Source organism: Heterodontus francisci, chromosome 20, assembly GCF_036365525.1.
Source record: "Heterodontus francisci isolate sHetFra1 chromosome 20, sHetFra1.hap1, whole genome shotgun sequence".
NCBI lineage: Eukaryota > Metazoa > Chordata > Chondrichthyes > Heterodontiformes > Heterodontidae > Heterodontus > Heterodontus francisci.
Genome location: NC_090390.1, coordinates 32,681,452 through 32,697,365, shown reverse-complemented (window position 1 = coordinate 32,697,365; position 15,914 = coordinate 32,681,452). Strand labels below are relative to the sequence as shown.

The 15,914-nt window shown below is 43.0% G+C and overlaps 1 protein-coding gene across 9 annotated transcripts in view; it reads right to left on the bottom strand.

Moving 5' to 3' along the window:
• Window positions 1-15,914, bottom strand: part of stambpl1 (STAM binding protein-like 1) — a 92,925-nt gene that overhangs the window by 63,696 nt on the left and 13,315 nt on the right. For 4 of the 9 annotated variants that reach the window (XM_068052534.1, XM_068052532.1, XM_068052537.1 and 1 more), the window contains exon 2: window positions 7,828-8,081. The exons of the other annotated variants lie outside the window; for them this stretch is intronic. The gene's annotated coding sequence lies outside the window, so the exon portion shown is untranslated. The remainder of the gene's footprint in view (window positions 1-7,827; window positions 8,082-15,914) is intronic. 9 annotated transcript variants of the gene reach the window in all.

The following is a 15,914-nucleotide window of genomic DNA, read 5'->3' as shown; positions in this document are numbered from 1 at the left end:
ACTTCTGTGTACTGTGCTGATTGGTTAAGAGTGCTGCTAATATTCACAGATTCCTCTTCCTTGTCATATCTTAAAGACTATTCCCACTTATTCTATACTCCCATTGTTGTTTTCCCTTCCAGAGCTTTCATTACTTGATCCTTCTGCAACAGATCCACTTGTTCTCCACTATTGATGTCCCTCCTCATTTAGCTTTATTGGTAAAATTGAAAAGCTTTGTTGCCACCATTTGCTCCAAATCATTATGTACACACATCCTAATAACCACATTTATAATGGAAATTACCCCTGTAAACCTTACATACTGTAACTATAACCTCCAGCCACTGGGCGGCACTGCTAAACCTCCAATAGGGCAGAGGATATATTTATACCATGATCAGCTTTACACTGGCAGTTTCTTTGTAAATGTGACATAGAAACTTAAAATGGCAAGAGTTTATAGGAAGTGTGTCAGACATAAGATTGTTATCAGAGATATATCATACAACAGCTGCAGAACAGTCCAATGCACACAAGTCAGCTCTTTCCACAGAGCTGCTCTTTCAACCTTTTCTTCCTCTGACTCAACTAGTTACTTATCTACTTCAACAACTTCCCTCCTATTCTGTGCCTTTCACCCTTGTAATCTCTTATGTGGTAGAGTGTCAAACGCTTCACTAAAGCCTATGTATAATTAACCTACTAAGACAGGTTTACCACAGGATTTCATTCATTTATCTGTCAACACTGGATTTAGTGGTACAGATGTTCTGAATCATATAAAATGCACGATGGTTTATACATGTTGTAGGTATTAGCTCACAGCCGAAAGAAAGTTGTGATGGCTTGGAGCAGGTGGCGGGAGAGGGAAAAGCTACGCAACCATTACAGTAATGCACCTGAAACACCTTTGTCTCCACGCCACCCCCCTCACCCCGGGTAAACATAATGAACGTGAATGTGAACTACCTGAATCATCTAAAGTCCATGCACAACCTAGCAGCCTTTGTCAAATTATGTACTATGTATAAACAAAGTGCTGTATTGTGTAAATAACCTGCATTGCACTGTGACAACATAATTGAAAACAAAATTAAAAGCTTAGGAAAGATCATGGGCTCAGCATGTCTGCTGCTGCCTCGGCCACTTGTTCCCACTATTATCCAGACACCTCATGCTATTAGCGGCGCCCCCTCGGTCACTTTCAGGCCCAGCTGCCTTCCTTCAGCTGTCTTTGATCCTTAACGTACCACTAATAAAAAGTAATAGTAAAGTAATTACACCTGACACCTCACTAATCAGGCTTTTCAATTTCCAGGGTCTGAAAGGAAAATCCTGAATTTGGGACACAAAATTTAAAAAGAAGTTGTCAAAAATTAAAAATGAAAGGAAATCCGTGTCTTTTCCGGTCAAAAATGAAATGCAAAACTTGTGAAGATGTCAGCTTGGCTTAATTGGTGGCATTCTCCCCTCTGGCCTAGAGGTTTTTAGAAGGAATTTGAGCTCATAATCTGATTTGACATCCAGTGTAGTACTGAAGAGAGTCTTGCACTGTTGGAGGCACTGGGCTTTGGTTGTGATGGTAAACCAAGAACCTACAGGCCCATTTCAGTTATTCAGATGGATGTTAAAAAGTCTCATGGTACCAAGAACTCTCCTGGTATCCGAATCAACATTTTGCACTGAAGCAACATCACAAAAAGAGGTTAACTGCTTATTCACCTCATTACTGTACGTGGAATTTTGATGTGCATGAACTGGTGACTACATTTCTCTGCATAACAATCACAGCTACTTTAAAAGTAATACGCTGCATGTGAAAACTTGAGACATTTGTGATATACGTTGCTACAACACATTTTCTTTTAATTAGAAAACTTTAGGATTAGTTGGAAAACCACAAGAAGTCAAAAACACAGTGCAATCCAGGCCACATCAGAGGATGCACTGAAGCAGAGTAGGTTTTTTATGCAAATGGGAGCAGCACATTACATGTAAAAAATCATTCTATTCATTTCTGAAGTGCAGGGAGTGACGTCATTCTCCTGTACTATTTTATCCAAAAAGCAAAGTGCAATTGTATCTCAGGGTTTTGTAACATAGAAACATAGAAAATAGGAGCAGGAGTAGGCCATTCGGCCCTTCAAGGCTGCTCTGCCATTCATTATGATCATGGCTGATCATCCAACTCAGTAACCTGTTCCCGCTTTCCCCCCATATCCTTTGATCCCTTTCGCCCCAAGAGCTATATCTAACTCCTTCTTGAAAACATACAATGTTTTGGCCTCAACTGCTTTCTGTGGTAGTGAATTCCACAGGCTCACCACTCTCTGGCTGAAGAAATTTCTCCTCATCTCAGTCCTGAAAGGTTTACCCCGTATCCTTAGACTATCACCCCTGGTTCTGGACTCCCCCATCATCGGGAACATCCTTCCTGCATCTACCCTGTCAAGTCCTGTTAGAATTTTATAGCTTTCTATGAGATCCCCCCTCACTCTTCTGAACTCCAGTGAATATAATCCTAACCCACTCAATCTCTCCTCATACCTCAGTCCCACCATCCCAGGAATCAGTCTGGTAAACCTTCGCTGCACTCCCTCTATAGCAAGAACAACCTTCCTCAGATAAGGAGACCAAAACTGCACACAATATTCCAGGTGTGGCCTCACCAAGGCCCTGTATAATCGCAGCAAGACATCCCCTGCTCCTGTACTCGAATCCTCTCGCTATGAAGATCAACATAGCATTTGCCTTTTTTACCGCTTGTTGGGCCTGCATGCTTACCTTCAGTGACTGGTGTACGAGAACACCCAGGTCTCGCTGCATATTCTCCTCTCTCAGTTTATAGCCATTCAGATAATAATCTGCCTTCCTGTTTTTGCTACCAAAGTGGATAACCTCACATTTATCCACATTATACTGCATCTGCCATGCATTAGCCCACTCACTCAACTTGTCCAAATCACCCTGAAGCCTTTATGCATCCTCCTCACAACTCACCCTCCCACCCAGTTTTGTGTCATCTGCAAATTTGGAGATATTACATTTAGTTCCCTCATCTAAATCATTAATGCATATTGTGAATAGCTGGGGTCCTAGCACCGATCCCTGCGGTACCCCACTAGTCACTGCCTGCCATTCGGAAAAAGACCCATTTATCCCTACTCTTTTATTTAGAGATACAGCACTGAAACAGGCCCTTCGGCCCAAAAAGTCAGTGCCGACCAACAACCACCCACTTAAACTAATCCTACATTAATCCCATATTCCCTACCACATCCCCACCATTCTCCTACCACCTACCTACACTAGGGGCAATTTACAATAGCCAATTTACCTAACAACCTGCAAGTCTTTGGCTGTGGGAGGAAACCAGAGCACCTGGCAGAAACACACGCAGTCACAGGGAGAACATGCAAACTCTGCACAGGCAGTCCCCAGAACTGAACCCGGGTCGCTGCGGTGCTAACCACTGCGCCACTGTGCCGCCCTGTCTGCCAATTTTCCATCAATCACAATACACTACCCCCAATCCCATGCGCTTTAATTTTACATGCTAATCTCTTATGTGGGACTTTGTCGAAAGCCTTCTGAAAGTCCAAATAAACTGCATCCACTGGTTCCCCCTCAGCAACTCTACTAGTTACATCCTCGAAGAATTCTAGTAGATTTGTCAAGCATGATTTCCCTTTTGTAAATCCATGCTGACTCTACCCAATTCTACCACTGTTCTCCAAGTGCTCTGCTATAAAATCTTTGATAATGGACTCTAGAATTTTCCCCACAACCTATGTCAGGCTGACTGGTCTAGAATTCCCTGCTTTCTCTCTATCTCCCTTTTTAAATAGTGGGGTTACATTAGCTACCCTCCAATCTGTAGGAACTGTTCCAGAGTCTATAGAATCTTGGAAGATGCATCCACTATTTCTAGGGCCACTTCCTTAAGTACTCTGGGATGCATACCATCAGGCCCTGGGGATCTAACGGCCTTCAATCCCATCAATTTCCCCAACACCATTTCTCTACTAATACTGATTCAGTTCCTCTCTTTCACTAAGCCCTGTGTTCCCCAACATTTCTGGTATGATATTTGTGTCCTCCTTTGTGAAGACAGAACCAAGGTATGCATTTAGTTGGTCAGCCATTTCTTTTTCCCCATAATAAATTCCCCTGTTTCTGTCTGTAAGGGACCTACATTTGTCTTCACCAATCTTTTTCTCTTCACATACATGTAGAAATTTTTACAGTCAGTTTTTATGTTCCCCGCAAGCTTGCTCTCGTACTCTATTTTCCCCTTCTTAATCAATCTCTTGGTCCGTCTTTGCTGAATTCTAAACTGCTCCCAATCCTCAGGTCTGGTGTTTTTCCTGGCAAATTTATATGCCTCTTCCTTGGATCCAATCCGATCTCTAATTTCCCTTGTAAGCCATGGTTTGGCTACCTTTCCCATTGTAATTTTGTGCCAGGCAGGGATAAACAATTGTTGCAGTTCATCCATGCGCTCTTTAAATGTTTGCCATCCACCGTCATCCCTTTAAGTAATGTTTCCCAATCCGTCATGGCCAACACGCGCCTCATACCTTCGTAGTTTCCTTTATTAAGATTCAGGACGTTTGTCTCAGAATCAACTACGTCACTCTCCATCTTGATGAAGAATTCTATCATATTATGGTCGCTCGTCCCCAAGGGGTCTCGCACCACTATATTGTCAATTATTCCTCTCCCATTACATAATACCCAGCCTAGGATGGCCTGTTCTCTAGATTGGTCCAGAAAACCATCCCGTATACACTCCAAGAATTCCTCCTCTATGGTATTATGACTAATTTGATTTGCCCAATCTATATGCAGATGAAATTCACCCATAATTACAGATGTTCCTTTATCGCATGCATCTCTAATTTCCTGTTTAATGCCATTCCCAACAACACCACTTCAGTTTGGGGATCTATATACAACACCCACTAACGTTTTTTGCCCCTTAGTGTTTCTCAGCTCTACCCATACAGATTCCACATTTGGGTTTAACCCAAATTTTCACCATTCAGCCTTCAGAAAGTAGTTAATTGGGTCAAATCCCAAAATCAGAATGTAATGTAGGTCTACTGCATCCCACTTCAGCAATCAAAAAATAGAAAAACAAATCCAATTGCATTGTTAAGTGCATTTAATTGAACCTTTTTCTAAAATAGTTGCAAACACAACCAAACATGGATTTTACAAGTTACTTTCAAATAAAATGTCCCTCCAACTACACATTTTAAAAGTCATAACATGAAGTAAGGTCCGAGGGCTGGATTTTATGCACCTCCCTGAGGCAGGAGGCACACAGAATCGCGACAGGTGGCGGGGGAGTCTGGGGGGTGTAGGGTCCATTGCCAAGTGATTTTCCTGGGTGCGAGATAGGCAGACGACAGTGTTCCCACCCAGAGGCCAATTGAGGCCCTTAAGTGGCCTATTAACGGCCAATTAAGGGCCTCTTCCTGCCATCGCTAGGATCTTACTAACAGCACGGGGTGCCTCCACCACAAAATCCATCTCTGAGTGTTCTTTGAGATGGTGCACTCTCTTTTCATGTTGGGGTCTAGATTAGAAACCACACAGACTGAAGGAATGACAATTTCCCCTTTAATTCAGGTGTGTGTGAGACAGAGAGAAAGTGTGAGAGAACACACAGAACACATGCATAATGGAGTGTGCTCACAAAAAGAGATGGAAACAAAAACATACAAAGAAAATGGAAACCAAAAAAGAAAAGGGAAGCGAAACTGAAAACAACAAAATAGCATTCAGCAGTGTTAACCTTTTAATCCTAAAGGGAAAAAAGTGGATCTCAACAATACTGTAATTAAGTTAAATTGAAGTTGATAAAATTGGGAGATTGGCTCCTAAAATTATTACAACTGGTGTTAATGGTTCAAGCACAAAGGGTTAGTATGGCGCTTTGAAATATAAAGGGAATAATAGTTGTATGCTACATGAAGCTCTATAAATGTGTCATTACTATTACTATGCAGCAAGGTGTATATAATCAGACAGATGATACAATCATTGGAAAGACGAGAGGAAATCAGTTATCAGTAGAAGATAAAACTCCTTTTCACTCATCTGTCAGTTAGGATTTCAAAAGGTCACACCACAGCTGCAGAACCATCTGCTACTAATGGTAAAATAGCAGTTAAAACATTGCCCCATCAAACATTAAATATGTCGGTATCATGAATAAATGATTACATTAATACAGTTGGCATCCTATTAACAGTAAAATGCTCAATATGATAATAACTACCAGGAGAATTAAAAATCAAGGTACAATATAAAAAGATAGTAGGATGGGAGGAATAAAAAATTAATGGTTACATAGCTTTGGAAGTCCTAAATAACAAATGTGGAAAATTATGAGTATTAAAAGACATATTTTCTTGATTAGAATGGTTAATACCCTGTATTTAAAATAACATATTTTTGGGGGGAAAAAACTATCTCTAAATAAGAATCTAATGAGATTTTACTAAGTTATCTGTATGAAAACAGTGCCAATAAGACAACATGGGACATGTGATATTACAAGGCATTTCACGACAAAAAGTAACGATTGGGAGCTCAAACAATCGTACAATATAAAAAGTAGTAGCCTGCATCAATATTAAAACAAAGTGTGGTCTAGACAATATTACATGTCTGTCATATTACAACCAATAATTTTAACACTGGCTTCAACTGACAAGCAATCTGCATGTCAGTTCCTGATGTCACCTGAAGGCCCCTGATTCAATTACTACCTTGTGTGTTGACATTCAGGCAGTTACTCTATATATTATCTATATATTATTAATATATTACATATATCAACCACTACTGTTCTAATTAACAGTGAGTTTTCTTTATTGCACATGTTGTTCAGCTGAAGTGGTTTATCTTCTTGCAAGTACTAGCCTTGAAGATACCTGCACCATAAAGAACTGTCACAGTTTTAAATAACTTCAAACTCCTCAGTAGTTCATAATTCAGGAGAAAATGATGGCAAAGCTTCTGGTCATTTGCTGCAGCAGCCATGTTCTTCACATACCTGTTTCCCTGCATAACTTCATGGACTCTCTCTTTCTTCAATCTCCCTCCCCCATTTTTCACTATACCCTGATTCTCTATATCTCTTTCGACTTCTCTCCACCCCACACCCATCCCGCTTTCAGTGTACTGTACTGACTTTGCACCCTCCCACAACATGCTCACCAGAGAACTTCCTCATGGAAGCACATTTTTGCATCTTCCCTTCTTTTGAATTAACCTATTGACAAAAGTAAGTGAAACAAATACAATCTGGAACAAACTGAGAACTTTGTGAATTAGGCTGATTGCTTACTTGTGCTCACAAGAACAATTGGGCCAACATTACTCAGTGACTTATTTGCCTGAAAGCTCCCTCTACCAATAATGTATGTTGCATGTAATCCTGCAATAACAAGATCACACTACTTTCAACAGCCTTCTATGGATATCACACTGTATTACTCTCTGGTGTCATTTTACAACATACACAAACACAACAGACTTTAAAAAAGGCATCATAAAATATATCACCTATTATATCGTGAAAATAAGCTTCTGCCAACCTTTTTTTAAAATATGAGTACCAAAAGCCAGGAGTCTTTTCAATTCATATGACAGGACAACAATAAATCTTGAAAACTTTACAATAAACAGGTTCCAAAATGGACTAGGCAATACCAATGATAGTCCAAGTGAGTATAACATGACAAAGTCAACTTGATGCTCACCCTGACCTAACATGTGCCAAGTGGAAGAAAATATTTCCATTTCTGAAAAATAGTAAAACATACTTACAGACATATAAAAATCTCCAATGCATATTAAGAAGTAGAAGAGAGTGACTTCAAGGCCAGAGTCTCATCAAATGATGGGTCCAAATTGCTCGAACTTTTCACTTCCACTCAAGCTTGCAAAATGATGTAGGTCCTTCAGAATGCCCATCTACTTATCAAGGTAACATCAATACTTGCTGGCAATCAGCCCACTTGTGACATTCGCCCAGTTGTAATACTTCCTGAAATCGTTCAATAGCCTTTTTTCCACTCCCTCTTCAGAAAAAGAGTGTTTGATTAACACACTGGAAAATTAGCATCTAAACTCTACAGCCCAAATAAAACTGTTCTAAAGGTACATTTCATGCCGAGCTCAGATTTAAGTACATTTTATCGAACATTTTAAATCACTTAGCATGTAAATGACCACAGGGCATCACAAAGTGCACTGATGTCAACTTAACCCCATAACAAATGAAGAACAGAGAATCTTTGCACATGTATGTCAGAGATTATTGTACCCAGAACTGTTTTATGCTTGAAACATCAGTAACATAATAGTTGCCCTCTGCCACATTCCCCATGAGCACCCTGAAAGTCACAATAACAAAAGGTTGTGCAATAAATTCCCATGTGACACACCATGAAAGGATTACTATGCAGAATAAGAATAACATTTTCCACTCAAAGCCACTCTAGTAAGATTGAAGTGGAACAAAATCATAAACCAGTGATAAGGCAGAGATAATGAAAAAAAAACTAACCTCTGGTATTTAAAATAAAATCAACAAAACCATTGCCTGGCTCCTTCAGGGATCCAGTAGATAAATAAAGACTAATCATGAAAACAGCCCCATCTTGTATAAACCAAGAATATTCCAGGTTCAATCTCTGGTCTGTAATTAGTTAGCTGGTATGAGTGGATACACTGAAGGAGATACTAGAATTTGTCTCATGAATCCTGAGCTTGTTGTAGCCATAGCCCCAAAGGAAACTCTCCCCATTAGAAACATAGAAACATAGAAAATAGGAGCAGGAGTAGGCTATTCGGCCCTTCGAGTCTGCTCCGCCATTCATTATGATCATGGCTGATCATCCAACTCAGTAACCTATTCCCGCTTTCCCCCCATATCCTTTGATCCCTTTCGCCCCAAGAGCTATATCTAACTCCTTCTTGAAAATATACAATGTTTTGGCCTCAACTGCTTTCTGTGGTAGCGAATTCCACAGGCTCACCACTCGCTGGGTGAAGAAATTTCTCCTCATCTCAGTCCTGAAAGGTTTACCCCATATCCTTAGACTACGACCTCTGGTTCTGGACTCCCCCATCATCGGGAACATCCTTCCTGCATCTACCCTGTCAAGTCCTGTTAGAAATTTATAGGTTTCTATGAGATCCCCCCTCACTCTTCTGAACTCCAGCGAATATAATCCTAACCGACTCAATTTCTCCTCATATGTCAGTCCCGCCATCACAGGAATCAGTCTGGTAAACCTTCGCTGCACTCCCTCTATAGCAAGAACATCCTTCCTCAGATAAGGAGACCAAAACTGCACACAATATTCCAGGTGTGGCCTCACCAAGGCCCTGTATAATTGCAGCAAGACATCCCCTACTCCTGTACTCGAATCCTCTCGCTATGAAAGCCAACATGCCATTTTCCTTTTTTACCGCCTGTTGGACCTGCATGCTTACCTTCAGCGACTGGCGTACGAGAACACCCAGGTCTCGCTGCATATTCCCCTCTCTCAGTTTATAGCCATTCAGATGATAATCTGCCTTCCTGTTTTTGCTACCAAAGTGGATAACCTCACATTTATCCTCATTATACTGCATCTGCCATGCATTAGCCCACTCACTCAACTTGTCCAAATCACCCTGAAGCCTCTCTGCATCACCTCACTACTCACCCTCCCACCCAGCTTTGTCTCATCTGCAAATTTGGAGATATTACATTTAGTTTCCTCATCTAAGTCATTAATATATATTGTGAATAGCTGGGGTCCTAGCACCGACCCCTGTGGTACCCCACTAGTCACTGCCTGCCATTCAGAAAAGACCTGTTTATTCCTACTCTTTCTTTACTGTCTACCAACCAATATTCTATCCATCGCAATACACTACCCCCAATCACATGTGCTTTAATTTTACATGCTAATCTCGTATGTGGGACTTTGTCGAAAGCCTTCTGAAAGTCCAAATAAACCACATCCACTGACTCCCCCTCATCAACTCTACTAGTTACATCCTCCAAGAATTCTAGTAGATTTGTCAAGCATGATTTCCCTTTCATAAATCCATGCTGACTCTGCCCGATTCTACCACTGTTCTCCAAGTGCTCTGCTATAAAATCTTTGATAATGGACTCTAGAATTTTCCCACAACCGACGTCAGCCTGACTGGTCTATAATTCCCTGTTTTCTCTCGACCTCCCTTTTTAAATAGTGGGGTTACATTAGCAACCCTCCAATCTGGAGGAACTGTTCCAGAGTCTTTAGAATCTTGGAAGATGACCACCAATGCATCCACTATTTCTAGGGCCACTTCCTTAAGTGCTCTGGGATGTAGATTATCAGTCCCTGGGGATTTATCGGCCTTCAATCCCATCAATTTCCCCAGCACCATTTCTCTACTAATACTGATTTCCTTCAGTTCCTCTCTCTCACTAAGCCCTGTCTGTGTTCCCCAACATTTCTGGTATGATATTTGTGTCCTCCTTTGCGAAGAAAGAACCGAAGTATTCATTTAGTTGGTCAGCCATTTCTTCGTTCCCCATACTAAATACCACTGTTTCTGACTGTAAGGGACCTACATTTGTCTTCAGCAATCTTTTTTCTTCACATACCTATTGAAACTTTTACAGTCAGTTTTAATGTTCCCTGCAAGCTTACTCTCGTACTCTATTTTCCCCTTCTTAATCAATGCTCCTTTGCTGAATTCTAAACTGCTCCCAATCCTCAGGTCTGTTGTTTTTTCTGGCGAATTTGTATGCCTCTTCCTTGGATCTAATGCCATCTCTAATTTCCCTTGTAAGCCATGGTTTGGCTACCTTTCAGGGTTTACTTTTGCGCCAGACAGGAATAACTAATTGTTGCAGTTCATCCATGTGCTGTTTGAATGTTTGCCATTGCCTATCCAATGTCATCCCTTTAAGTAACATTTCCCAATCCGTCACAGCCAACTCGCGCCTCAAACCTTCTTGGTTTCTTTTATTAAGATTCAGGACGCTCGTCTCAGAATCAACTACGTCACTCTCCATCCTGATGAAGAATTCTATCATATTATCGTCGCTCATCCCCAGTTGGGCTTGAGGATTACCACTCCTCAAGCAAGAGGCAAGGGCGAGGAGGCAGGCCTCCATGCACTACCACAGCCAGTACAGGGATTGAACCCACATTGTTGACATTTTTCTGCATCATCTGCACTGGACAAAAAGAGACAATACAAACAGCCCACCTTGCCGGGCACAATGAAAACCAACCAACCAAGCGACTGTCCTTCTGGTTCAAGCACGCACGCACACACGCACACACACACACCTTCAGACAAGTCTTTCATTTTATTGTCAAAGTCTTTTATTTTTTATTGCCAAAACTCTTTATTTTATTGTTAAAGTCTTTTTCACTTTTGTACAAAGTCTTTTTTGACATTTTTATAAAGGTGTCCCATTCACCTTTTTGTTGCTTTCTTGGCTTTCCCTAAAGCGCTCTGTGTAGCAACAGTCATTTCATGTACATGTTTCTGGGTGCTGCCTCACCCTTCAGGACTTTGTTTCTGGGTGCCACCTGACCCTGCACTATTTCAGTGTGTTGCTTTTATTTGGTCCGTTTATTACATGTGCCAACATATAAAATGCTGCAAAGGAAAACATGGAGACGACAGCACCTTCAGGTCGCAACAAAGTCGTGAACACGCTCGGGGTAAAGCCACCAAGACCCTCCACTTTTTTTTTCTTTTTGCGCCACTGGTTGCGGGCTACGTCTGAGAACTTGGGGCACATGCCCTCCCCATTACAGACAGGTTGGCGCCAGGTAGCCTGAGCTACAGAAAGAGAAAGTCTATCACATTTCCTACTTCTGATAGCTATGTAGGAAGCACTGACAAAAAGCCTGTCTGTGTGGATGTGAGATGAGGGAAGGATTGGATCGTGTTGTGCTGCCACCCATCTGCCCACTGCCTAGTGTTGGATTTAGTTGTATTTGTATTAGTACCTTTGTAGGGCATTCTAGGGAAAGTCTTAGACTCCGGTAAAGGTCAACTAACAAGACTTTATTTTTTTTTATTCATTCAGGGATGTGGGCATCGCTGGCTAGGCCAGCATTTATTGCCCATCCCTAATTGCCCTTGAGAAGGTGGTAGTGAGCTGCCTTCTTGAACCGCTGCAGTCCATTTGGGGTAGGTAGACCCACAGTGCTGTTAGGAAGGGAGTTCCAGGATTTTGACCCAGCGACAGTGAAGGAACAGCGATATAGTTCCAAGTCAGGATGGTGTGTGACTTGGAGGGGAACTTGCAGGTGGTGGTGTTCCCATGCATTTGCTGCCCTTGTCCTTCTAGTTGGTAGAGGTCACGGGTTTGGAAGATGCTGTCTAAGGAGCCTTGGTGCATTGCTGCAGTGCATCTTGTAGATGGTACACACTTCTGCCACTGTGCGTCGGTGGTGGAGGGAGTGAATGTTTGTAGATGGGATGCCAATCAAGCAGGCTGCTTTGTCCTGGATGGTGTTGAGCTTCTTGAGTGTTGTTGGAGCTGCACCCATCCAGGCAGTGGAGAGTATTCCATCACACTCCTGACTTGTGCCTTGTAGATGGTGGACAGTCTTTGGGGAGTCAGGAGGTGAGTTACTCGCCTCAGGATTCTAGCCCCTGACCTGCTCTTGTAGCCACGGTATTTATATGGCTACTCCAGTTCAGTTTCTGGTCAATGGTAGCCCCTAGAATGTTGATAGTGGGGGATTCAGTGATGGTAATGCCGTTGAATGTCAAGGGGAGATGGTTAGATTCTCTTTTGTTGGAGATGGTCATTGCCTGGCACTTGTGTGGCGCGAATGTTACTTGCCAATTATCAGCCCAAGCCTGGATATTGTCCAAGTCTTGCTGCATTTCTACACGTACTGCTTCAGTATCTGAGGAGTCACGAATGGTGCTGAACATTGTGCAATCATCAGCGAACATCCCCACTTCTGACCTTATGACTGAAGGTAGGTCATTGATGAAGCAGCTGAAGATGGTTGGACCTCGGACACTACCCTGAGGAACTCCTGCAGTGATGCCCTGGAGCTCAGATGATTGACCTCCAACAACCACAACAATCTTCCTTTGCGCCAGGTATGACTCCAGCCAGTGGAGGGTTTTCTCCCTGATTCCAATTGACCTCAGTTTTGCTAGGGCTCCTTGATGCCATACTCGGTCAAATGCTGCCTTGATGTCAAGGGCAGCCACTCTCACCTCACCTCTTGAGTTCAGCTCTTTTGCCCATGTTTGAACCAAGGCTGTAATGAGGTCAGGAGCTGAGTGGCCCTGGCAGAACCGAAACTGAGCTTCACTGAGCAGGTTATTGCTAAGCAAGTGTCGCTTGACGGCACTGTTGATGACACCTTGCATCACTTTACTGGATTGAGAGTAGGCTGATGGGGTGGTAATTGGCCAGGTTGGACTTGTCCTGCTTTTTGTGTACAGGACATACCTGGACAATTTTCCACATTGCAGGGTAAATGCCAGTGTTGTAGCTGTACTGGAACAGCTTGGCTAGGGGCGCGGCAAGTTCTGGAGCACAGGTCTTCAGTACTATTACTGGAATATTGTCAGGGCCCATAGCTTTTGCAGTATCCAGTGCCTTCAGTCGTTTCTTGATATCACGTGGAGTGAATCGAATTGGCTGCAGTCTGGCATCTGTGATGCTGGGGACTTCAGGAGGAGGCCGAGATGGATCATCAACTCGGCACTTCTGGCTGAAGACTGTTGCAAATGCTTCATTCAGCCTTATCTTTCGCACTGATGTGCTGGGCTCCCCATCATTGAGGATGGGGATATTTGTGGAGCCACCTCCTCCAGTTAGTTGTTTAATTGTCCACCACATTCACGGCTGGATGTGGCAGGACTGCAGAGCTTAGATCTGATCCGTTGGTTATGGGATCGCTTAGCTCTGTCTATCGCATGCTGCTTACGCAGTTTGGCACACAGATAGTCCTGTGTTGTAGCTTCACCAGGTTGACACCTCATTTTGAGGTATGCCTGGTGCTGCTCCTAGCATGCCCTCCTGCACTCTTCATTGAACCAGGGTTGGTCTCCTGGCTTGATGATAATGGTAGAATGGGGGATATGCTGGGCCATGAGGTTACAGATTGTGGTTGAGTACAATTCTGCTGCTGCTGATGGCCCACAGCGCCTCATGGATGCCCAGTTTTGCATTGCTAGATCTGTTCAAAATTTATCCCATTGTGCACGGTGGTAGTGCCACACAACACGATGGAGGGTATCCTCAATGTGAAGGCGAGACTTCGTCTCCACAAGGACTGTGCGGTGATCACTCCTACCAATACAGTCATGGACAGAAGCATCTGCGGCAGGCAGATTGATGAGGACGAGGTCAAGTATGTTTTTCCCTCGTGTTGGTTCCCTCACCACCTGTCGCAGACCTAGTCTAGCAGCTATGTCCTTTAGGACTCGGCCAGCTCGGTCAGTAGTGGTACTACCAAGCCACTCTTGGTGATGGACATTGAAGCCCCCCACCCAGAGTACATTTTGTGCCCTTGCCACCCTCAGTGCTTTCTCTAAGTGGTGTTTAACATGGAGGAGTACTGAGTCATCAGCTGAGGGAGGGCGGTATGTGGTAATCAGTAGGAGGTTACCTTGCCCATGTTTGACCTGATGCCATGAGACTTCATGGGGTCCAGAGTCAATGTTGAGGATTCCCAGGGCAACTCCCTCCCTACTGTATACCACTGTGCCACCACCTCTGGTGGGTCTGTCCTGCCGGTGGGACAGGACATACCCGGGGATGGTGATGTCTGTGTCTGGGACATTGTCTGTAAAGTATGATTCCGTGAGTATGACTATGTCAGGCTGTTGCTTGACTAGTCTGTGGGACAGCTCTCCCAACTTTGACACAAGCCCCCAGATGTTAGTAAGGAGGACCTTGCAGAGTCGACAGCGCTGGGTTTGCCGTTGTCGTTTCCGGTGCCTAGGTCGATGCCGGGTGTTCCGTCCGGTTTCATTCCTGTTTATTGACTTCATAGCGGTTAGGTACAATTGAGTGGCTTGCTCGGCCATTTCAGAGGGCATGTAAGAGTTAACCACATTGCTGTGGGTCTGGAGTCGCATGTAGGCCAGACCAGGTAAGGACAGCAGATTTCCTTCCCTAAAGGACATGAGTGAACTAGATGGGTTTTTACAACAATCGACAATGGTTTCATGGCCATCATCAGACTAGCTTTTAATTCCAGATTTATTAACTAACTTCAAAATCCACCTTCTGCTGTGGTGGAATTCGAACCCATATCCCCAGAGAAATACCCTGGGTCTCTGGGTTACTAGTCCAGTGATAATACCATTACGCCACTGCCTACCCTGAATTCTTTATTATTTACTATTTAATAACAATTCTTTATTATTTACAGTTACTATATACACTCTCCAAAAGCCGCCTAAACTTGCATCCTTTGTGCTGCTCTACCTTCTTCTCCTCAAGCCTATCTCACATGACTGTTATATCATCACTCATACATTAGGAGGGGTCTCTCTCACTGTCTTTGGTATTAACCCTTTGCAACCTTATACTGCATCTCCTCCCAAGTCTTTATCCAACATTTTTCCAAACATATACACATTTATGATACCTCCACTACTCTCTCTCCCCCCAAGTCTCTGACTTTACAGATTCAGTCTCATTGGAGGTTTGACAACTCTCCCTGATCTGGTTGTAATCTGCCTGGGACGATCAGTAATCTTCTTCACAAGTCTAGGTTGCTGACTTGGTTTTCCATTTCTACCAGTTGTAGTATTCTGTTTGGTCTGGGTTTGTTCCTCTTCATCTGGATCTTTTAGATGGGTTATTGGCTGTTGCTTTTGTGGAATAGGAATGATATTCCTCTGATTCTTTCGTATGTTAC